Source organism: Phyllobates terribilis, unplaced genomic scaffold (assembly GCF_046119375.1).
Source record: "Phyllobates terribilis strain yellow unplaced genomic scaffold, ASM4611937v1 Scaffold_3__8_contigs__length_932513732, whole genome shotgun sequence".
Taxonomy (NCBI): Eukaryota; Metazoa; Chordata; class Amphibia; order Anura; family Dendrobatidae; genus Phyllobates; species Phyllobates terribilis.
The window spans coordinates 350,763,947-350,772,358 of NW_027362763.1; the positions used below are offsets into that span (position 1 = coordinate 350,763,947).

General features: G+C 40.1%; 1 long non-coding RNA gene across 1 annotated transcript; it reads right to left on the reverse strand.

The window, feature by feature from the left end:
• Positions 1-293: 293 nt before the first annotated feature.
• On the reverse strand, positions 294-4,860 carry LOC141258111 (uncharacterized). The gene is made up of 3 exons (XR_012318200.1): positions 4,714-4,860; positions 1,484-1,594; positions 294-450 (listed from the first exon to the last, which is right to left on the reverse strand). It is a non-coding gene; the product is annotated as an uncharacterized lncRNA (long non-coding RNA).
• Positions 4,861-8,412: the final 3,552 nt, after the last annotated feature.

Below are 8,412 nucleotides of genomic sequence, written 5' to 3' on the forward strand. Positions count from 1 at the left end.
TAAATGACCTCACATTTCAAAAGACATAACTTATTACTCTGTTATTGTAGCTGCATGCATGCATTCTCCTCCCTGTCTCTTTTCTTCTAACATTGCTTGCTGCACTTCTAGCTATATTAGTATAGCGAGCAATGACAAAAAAAAGGAGACTAGGAGGAGAATGCGTACCACCACGGTCAGCTGCATTCAGACAGTGCTCTCTCTCTGGGAAAGAGCACTGTCAATCAGAAGTGAGGTTATCTTTCTTACCTATCATTCCAGTTTGGTTGTAAATCAGCAATTGTCCAATGTCCAGTTTTGAGACTCCCTGATAAGAATTGTTTATACCGGCTAGTGTAGGGAATATTAGTGACCACAGAATGGATATTAGGCTCTTCTTTTTAGTGGTGTTGCTGATTGTAGGCTGTTCCGTGATGGTTGAAGCTGCCGTATTGTGGGTTGTGTATGAAACTACACAAGATATTGCAGGTGAAATAATTGTTCAAGACAAAATAATTTTTAACACAACAGTAACAGATAATTGGGGCTCTCTCATCTTAAGGCCGGAAATACCCATAAAATGGCTGTCGGGCAAACAATGCTTCAGTCGATCGTACAGCGGACAGCCATCTCAGCTTGCTCAGGCAAGTTCTCCTGTGTTTCCTATGAAAAAGCTGCCAACTGACACATCGGCCAGAGGCTTATCTCAGGGAGAATAATGGGATTGGCAGTCTGAAATAAGACATGCATGATGGACATTTCTCTAGACCATCAGTCGGCCGGTGACCACACACACATTAGACCGTCAGCCAGAATTGTCAATATCAGGTTCAGGCGTCATTTACCTGATGTGTATGCGGGGCCCTTAGTTGGTCTGCACATTGATGGCTTATGTCTGGGAAACTCTATCTGTTATTACATTTGTTGCTATTCTTGATGCTAAGTAAAACACAAAACAAAATGCGCGCGGGTGGAGAGGTAGACCAAAAAAAAATTATATGATGTAAATAATCATAGTCCACAGAAATACCAGTCAGATGTTTAAAAAACTTGTTTAGGTCATTTTAATTTTAACCAAAAACTTAGGATGATATCAGAGAACCAAATGCAGGAACCGGTAGCACTGGAGTGGTGAGGGAAAGTTGAGGTATTAGCTTATTTTATACCATATTAAGGTTTTTGTGAAAATTTCAAGGACAACCCTTTTAAAATTACGCTCTCCAGGTAAATCTGCTTGCTGTCCTTTCAGGTAACTAATCCATTACTGGTTCTAAATGGCTATTATAGTAAAATAATCTTAATAACCTATGGCTGTCCTTACTGACCAAGTCATTTCACACTGAACACAAAGACAGCTATTGGGAGCTGGATGCACATAAACAAATAAAATATCCAAGAATGAAATTTATATATTTTAATATAATATATTAATCATAATATATTAGATTTTAATATAATATATTAATCATATTATATATACCGTATATATACATATATATATTACCCGATCCTGCAGTTGAAAGAGAATTTTGGAGTAAACTGTTGGTACTTCCAACTGTTCTATCCACCAAAGGTGAGGTAGCTGTTCCTTTTGAGTTGTTCATGCTTTGAGATACTATAGGATGACAAATATGTATTGTTACCTAAGTATGTAAACCTTAATAATGGGAACGTATGTTTTTAATTCATTATAATGCTAAAATTGGGATGTACTTGGATATATAACTTTCTCTGAAATATATTACAGTTCCTAGATGTTACCTTTGGAAGATGTATCGGTATATTAACAGAGCATTAAATGGTTTGTGGTAAAGTTGTGACAGTTCATTCAGCCTTATCTTGAAATTTAATGTATAGTTCATGGCTTTATGCTGACCTTTGGTAGCTAATTATGGTAAAATTGTGGGTTATTGTAACCAGTGCACAACTACTAGAGCAAATTTTTTTAAATTTTAATTTGTCAACTTTACCAAGTTTCCCAGAAAATTCTATTTAAGGCAAAACGATTAATCACAGATAGAAAGTACTCCAAGGCCTCCACTTGCCCTTAAAAAGATGAGTATAACACTCCATTGTCTCCTCGGACTGTATCCTAATCTTTTGAAGCTCTGCTTGTGACCAGCTTTGAGGTCATTAAGGTTACCGCTGGTCACACACAGAGGGTCTCTCGGGGGTCATTCAGTGTGAGCGGGCCGATGAACTGCGGTGACCTCAATGAGATCACTGCTAGCACAGTGAGAAATTTCTCACGGTGCTAGCAGTGATCTCATTGAGGGGGGGGGGACCCCACACCGTTTTTTTGAATTATTTATTTAAATAATTAAAAAATATGGTGTGGAGACCCGTCTATTTTTGATAACAAGCCAATCTAAAGCTGACAGCTGAGGGTTGCAGCCCGCATCTGTCAGCTTTACCTGCCCTGGTTATCAAAAATAGAGTGGAACTCACTCCATTTTTTTTATTATTATTATTTATTTATTGCACAGGCGATAGCTGTTGAATACTCTCATCAGCCTCACCTGCTCTCGCAGTTATCAGCACTTTGACTGGTGGTAACAAACTTACTGCCGATCAGAGCCGGTGTTTCCCGTGCTATCAAGCAGATGACATAGTGGGAAACGCCGGATGTTTGGGCCCCCCATTCATTTGAATGGAGTGCGGGTTCGGGTTCGAGATCAGGTACCGTTCTGGTACCTGAACAGAACTCTTTTAAATCTTCGGCCGAACTCGACAGGCCCGAACATCCACAGGTCCGCCCATCACTAGTTATGACAGTTTCAACAAATAAAGTTTATTACTCTATAATAGAAAGCGTCTCTAACTTTCTAAAATAATCTTCTATCAATTTCTCACTTTTTTTAGATCACAGAAATCACAGAAATTAGTAGTCAATGATTATCAATAGGATCAGTAGGATTCTCTGTTGTTCACTTCCAGGGAATGAAAATCTGTCCCAGTCATGTGATGAACACACTGGTGTATAACTTGTAACAGTTAAGCTAGGTACACATAGTGCTTGGCCCTACGTTCAGTGTGTCCGTTGGGGCTTACACCCGAACCTCCACAAAACGGTATTCGGGTGTACGCGTCAATGGGGCCATTGACAATAACCCTGATGGTGGAATCACACTGTGCTCTGTCATGCTGTATATGCCAATTGGACGCGGGCAGCTGTTTAGTGGGCAGTGTGAACATGTGCCTACACGTTGCATGCATACCAATTTATATTCCAGTTCATTTCTTAAGGTTTTTGTTTCAGGTTTTTGCACTCTGAATATAATTGTGTGGCCTCCATTTTCTTTGAGCTAGACATTATGTTTATATAGCTTCCCATGGCTGGGTGTCCACTAGTGGGGGTCTCGGTCCTGCTCAGCCCTTATTCACATTTACGTTATTTCACATAGGGTAAAGTTTTGACGCGGTGGGATGGCTTTTACGTTTTTTGATCAGGGTATTTGCTCATTCTGCTTTTATCTTCAGTTTTGTCTAAGACATAAATGATGCATGACAAAGCACACCATGACTCTGTCTACATCAATATAGTCAACGGCTCCCATTTTGCAGGGGTGTTGGGGTGAGCTGGACCGCAGAGTGAAGGCAAAAGGGCCAACAAGTGCTAATCATCTCTGGGAACGCCTTCTAGATTGTTGGAAGACCATTTCTGGTGACTACCTCTTGAAGCTCATCAAGAGAATGCCAAGAGTGTGCAAAGCAGTCATCAAAGCAAAAGGTGGCTACTTTGAAGAACCTAGAATATAAGACATATTTTCAGTTGTTTTACACTTTTTTGTTAAGTATATAATTCCACATGTGTTAATTCATAGTTTTGATGCCTTCAGTGTGAATGTACAATTTTCATAGTCATGAAAATACAGAAAAATCTTTAAATGAGGTGTGTCCAAACTTTTGGTCTGTACTGTACATTGGATGAGCTCATACTGTCTTTCTCACCATATAATGTTATTTTAATTAATATGTTACTATATTATATTTTGTGAATTAATATATAGAAGTGTGCTTAAGTCGTTGCGCAGCCACTGATTTGTCGAAGAAGACTCAAATTGCTATAAATAATAAAATACGTGATACTCATCTTACAGATCCTTTGACGGTCCCATTATGACACTTAGTTCCCAGCCAGTCTCTGCATTTACTTTATGATTTGGGCAAGTTAGGGATTGCTGCAACCAATCACTGGCCACAGCAGTGACCAACAGATCAGCCCTGTGTTTGGTAATTGGCTACAATGTCATATGGCTAACTGAGCCAGTATAGCTCTGGTCTTGTGTCTGTCTAAACCAGTGTTTCCCAAACCTCATCCTCACGGTCCCCCACAGGTCATGTTTTCAGGATCTCCTTAGTATTGCACAGGTGAGAGAATTACTGATGCCTTGATGATACTTCAATCATCTGTGTAATACTAAGGAGATCCTGAGAACATGAGGATGGGGTTTGGGAAACACTGGTCTAAACTGAAGAGGAGCTACAGAGACCTACGTGCAACCAGGCAGAGGAAGCGGTGAGGATTGGAAAGGTGAGTATTACTTATTTTATTATTTTATAGCATTCTAACTTTTTTTGTTATCACTTTTTTTTCTAAATGAGTGGCTGGACACTCCCTTTAAGTCTTTTGCTTGTAATTACTGTATTATATGTGAGTTTTTTTATTGTAAATTTTGTCTTGTTTTATTTCAGAATGCCTTATTTCTCCCATTAAACATATTAGTCACGTACCTTGATTGCTTTGGGATAATGGAGGGAGAAATGAAGTTCTTGTGCCACTTTCCATAGGACTAATAGATGTATTGGTAGACCTACTTGTAGTCATTGGTAAGAGTCCAGTGGGTAATGCAGGTGCCACTTGTAGAAGGTCGGCTGACTTATTCTGTGGTATCAGTGGGTCAGCTGCAATCCGTTGCACAGTTGTAGCTATTGTAAAAACACAATTTATTACAGTCATACCCTATACTTAATGGTTATTTTCTTTTTTCTCGGTTGCCTTATAGGTGCTACTTACCTGCTGTAGAAGATGGTGCACCTTGGGGCAATAAATAGTTTGTGCTTGTATTGGCAGAAGATTGTATACTACTCTGTGTGCTGAACGTTATTTCGGCTGTTGATGTAGCAGGGTTGGGTACTGTCACTCCTGTTGTTTGGTTGCTGAGACTTGTTGCATTGGAAACTCTACTTCCTAATGTCGTAAGATTATTGCCCATACTAGATTGTGTTGTAATTGTGCTGGATCTGATGTCTGTTACCCCGCTCAATGTAGTCATGTTCACCATAGATGTCGAAGGGCGGATAGAACTATTAGAGACAATGCCAGTTAAGATAGTAGACTGGGTTGGCATTACACTCGTTGAATTGGTTGTTTCTACAGCTAATGCTAGCAGGCTTTTTGTAGAATTGGTTGTGATACCTGATACTGGCAGGCTGACACTGAAAACAGGGGATTTTGTTGTTTGCATCGACTCATTTATTTTAGAATTGCCAACAGTATTAGATGTCACTGCTGTTGTATTGTCAACCGGTGGTCCGCCACTTGGCCTAAGAGACATTGTTGCATTAAATACAAGCACATTAGAAGACACAATAGGGCTAGGTGATGTCCTGGTACCTGTTATTGGTAATGCAGATAAGCTACTAATATTAGTGACTGTAGGTGTGGGCTGGATGCTGCTTAGATTAGATACCACAGATAGCACAATTCTTGAGGTTGCATTCACAGCAATTGTTACAGGATTACTGGAAATATCAGGTGATTTCCCCAATGTCAGTGAAGTTTGCATACTACTGGCTGTGTTATTTGCATAAAATGCGGAAGAGTTGGTCACAGATACCATAGAGGTCATCGGATTACTTGTTACATTTGGCAGGATTCCAGGCATGGAGGTTGCACTAGAGAGCAGTGTAAAAGCAGTTGAATTACTTTTGGTTACACTCGGAATGAGAGTGTTTGATGTGTTTCCAATAGAAGTTTTACCCGTACTTATTTCTGTTATTCCTATGGGAGTTTTTGAATTGAAACTCAATGTAATCACACTGCTACCATTAAAAAACAGATTAGTGGTTGGCCCAATAGTCACTGGTAGAAATTCTGTTGTTCTACTAGATGAAGTTACGTTGATATTGGTTGTTCTAAGGTTACTTGAAGTAGTAGAATTGGTATCAGAAAGTGATTTTGTAGTGAATGGATTGGAAGCTGCACTGGTTTGTAGTGTACTGGTTGGACTGGTGGCATTTGTTCTTACAACACTAATATTAGAGGATGCTGCAGATGTTATAATAGAGAGTATTGGCAGTGTAGTTGTGTTATTCACAGAGGGAACATTGGTGGTGAAGTTAACAACTATACTAGAAGCTGAGGTCCCCACGCTTGCGGTTGACAGTCTGTTGCTGGTGATTTCGCTGATGGGTGTTGTTCGTGCATTTGACGTCGTACGAGGAGTCGAGACATTGCTGCTCAGTACTAGCAGTTCAGTTGTTCTACTAGATGAAGTTACGTTGATATCGGTTGTTCTCAGGTTACTTGCAGTGGTAGAATTGGTATCAGAAGCTGATTTTGTAGTGAATGGATTGGAAGCTGCACTGGTTTGCAGTGTACTGGTTGGACTGGTGGCATTTGTTCTTACCATACTAATATTAGAGGATGCTGCAGATGTTATAATGGAGAGCATTCGCAGTGTAGTTGTATTATTCATAGATGCCACATTGGTGGTGAAGTTAACAACTATACTAGAAGCCGTGGTACCCATGCTTGAGTTTGACAGTCTAATGCTGGTGATTCCACTACTTATGGGTGTTGTTCGTACATTTGACGTAATACTAGTTGTAAAGATGTTGCTGCTCAGTACTAGCAGTTCAGTTGTTTTAGTAGATGAAGTTACGTTGATATCAGTTGTTCTAAGGTTACTTGCAGTAGTAGCATTGGTATCAGAAACTGATTTCGTAGTGGTTTGCAGTGTACTGGTTGGACTGGTGGCACTTGTTCTTATCACACTAATGTTAGAGGATTCTGCAGATGTAATATTGGAGAGCATTGGCAGCGTAGTTGTAGTTGTATTATTCACGGATGGAACATTGGTGGTGAAGTTAACTATACTAGAAGCCGTGGTCCCCATGCTTGCGTTTGACGGTCTACTGCTGGTGATTTCACTACTGATGGGTGTTGTTCGCACATTTGACGTAATACTAGTTGTCGAGACATTGCTGCTCAGTACTGGAAATTCAGTTATTCTAGTTGAACTAAAAGAGGTTACTGGGTTACTTATATTATACCCAGGAGTAGATGAAGGCACATTGCTGGAAAGTCCAGTGACAGATGTAGTGGAAATAGAAACACTGGAAATATTAAGAGTAGGTGCAGCATTGACAGTGGTCTGTACAATGGTTTTCAATGTAGTGGTGGCAGTAATAGTTGATTGGACACTGGTATTGGTGTTAGAAATTGTACCTAAAGTTAAAACAACATTAAATTTGCTGGTCGTTATGTCATTGCTAGAGGAGGTTATAGTACCGGAGTTTGAGATTATGCCATTAGTGGATAATAACAGCCCATTCGCTTTGGTGGTGGTAAAAGCCGTTGTAAGGTTGCCACCACTGTTAGAACTAGTAGCAGATGTTGATATGGTGGTTGGCAGGTTTGGTGAGCTAAATGTTTGCATTGTGGTAGACAAATTATTCATGGTACTAATAGAGGATGTAGGAACTAAAGTTGTCTTTAAGGTGGCAGAACTATTCACTGATGGAATATTGCTGGTTGTATTGGGGAGCACAGCAGATAGCAAAATGCTAGATGATGCTCTCGTGGTGATGGTGGAAAATAGGGCTATGCCAAGTGTTGACATAATGCTGCTCAACAGAGGCGGTTGAGTTGTTCCTGGAAGGCTAACAGGTGTTGTAATATTACTGCCATTACTAGTACTGTTACTTGATGCTGATATTATGCTGCTTGATGCAGTCACCTTTGCAGATTGTGTTGCGGTAACTGTATTGATTGTAGTACCATTGATGATATTAGTCATCGTTACTGTTGAATTGCTAACTGTTGACAATAAACTCGCTCTCAATGTCGTCGATGGACTGGTGCCCAGTAAAACATTGCTATTGTTATTAGGAGGTACACTGACAGCTGATAAGCTCGCGCCTAATGTTAGCAGACCAGTACTACTGGTAGTAGAGGCTGTGACGGCCACAGAAGATGTCTGGCTGCTGCTTATTGATGATAATTGAGATGTTGTGGTGGTTGGGCTTTGTGTGGTAAGTAGGGCACTTGGTGTGCTGGCATTTGGGGTTATAGTAAAGGACACTGTAGGTGGCACAGTTGGTGTTGATAGATTAGGTTGTCTAGTTGTTGAATTTTGTATTGAAGTTGACAAAGTGCTGCTCAGTGTTGAAATGGTGGTTGTAGTAGTAGTAGTTGTTGTTGTTGAA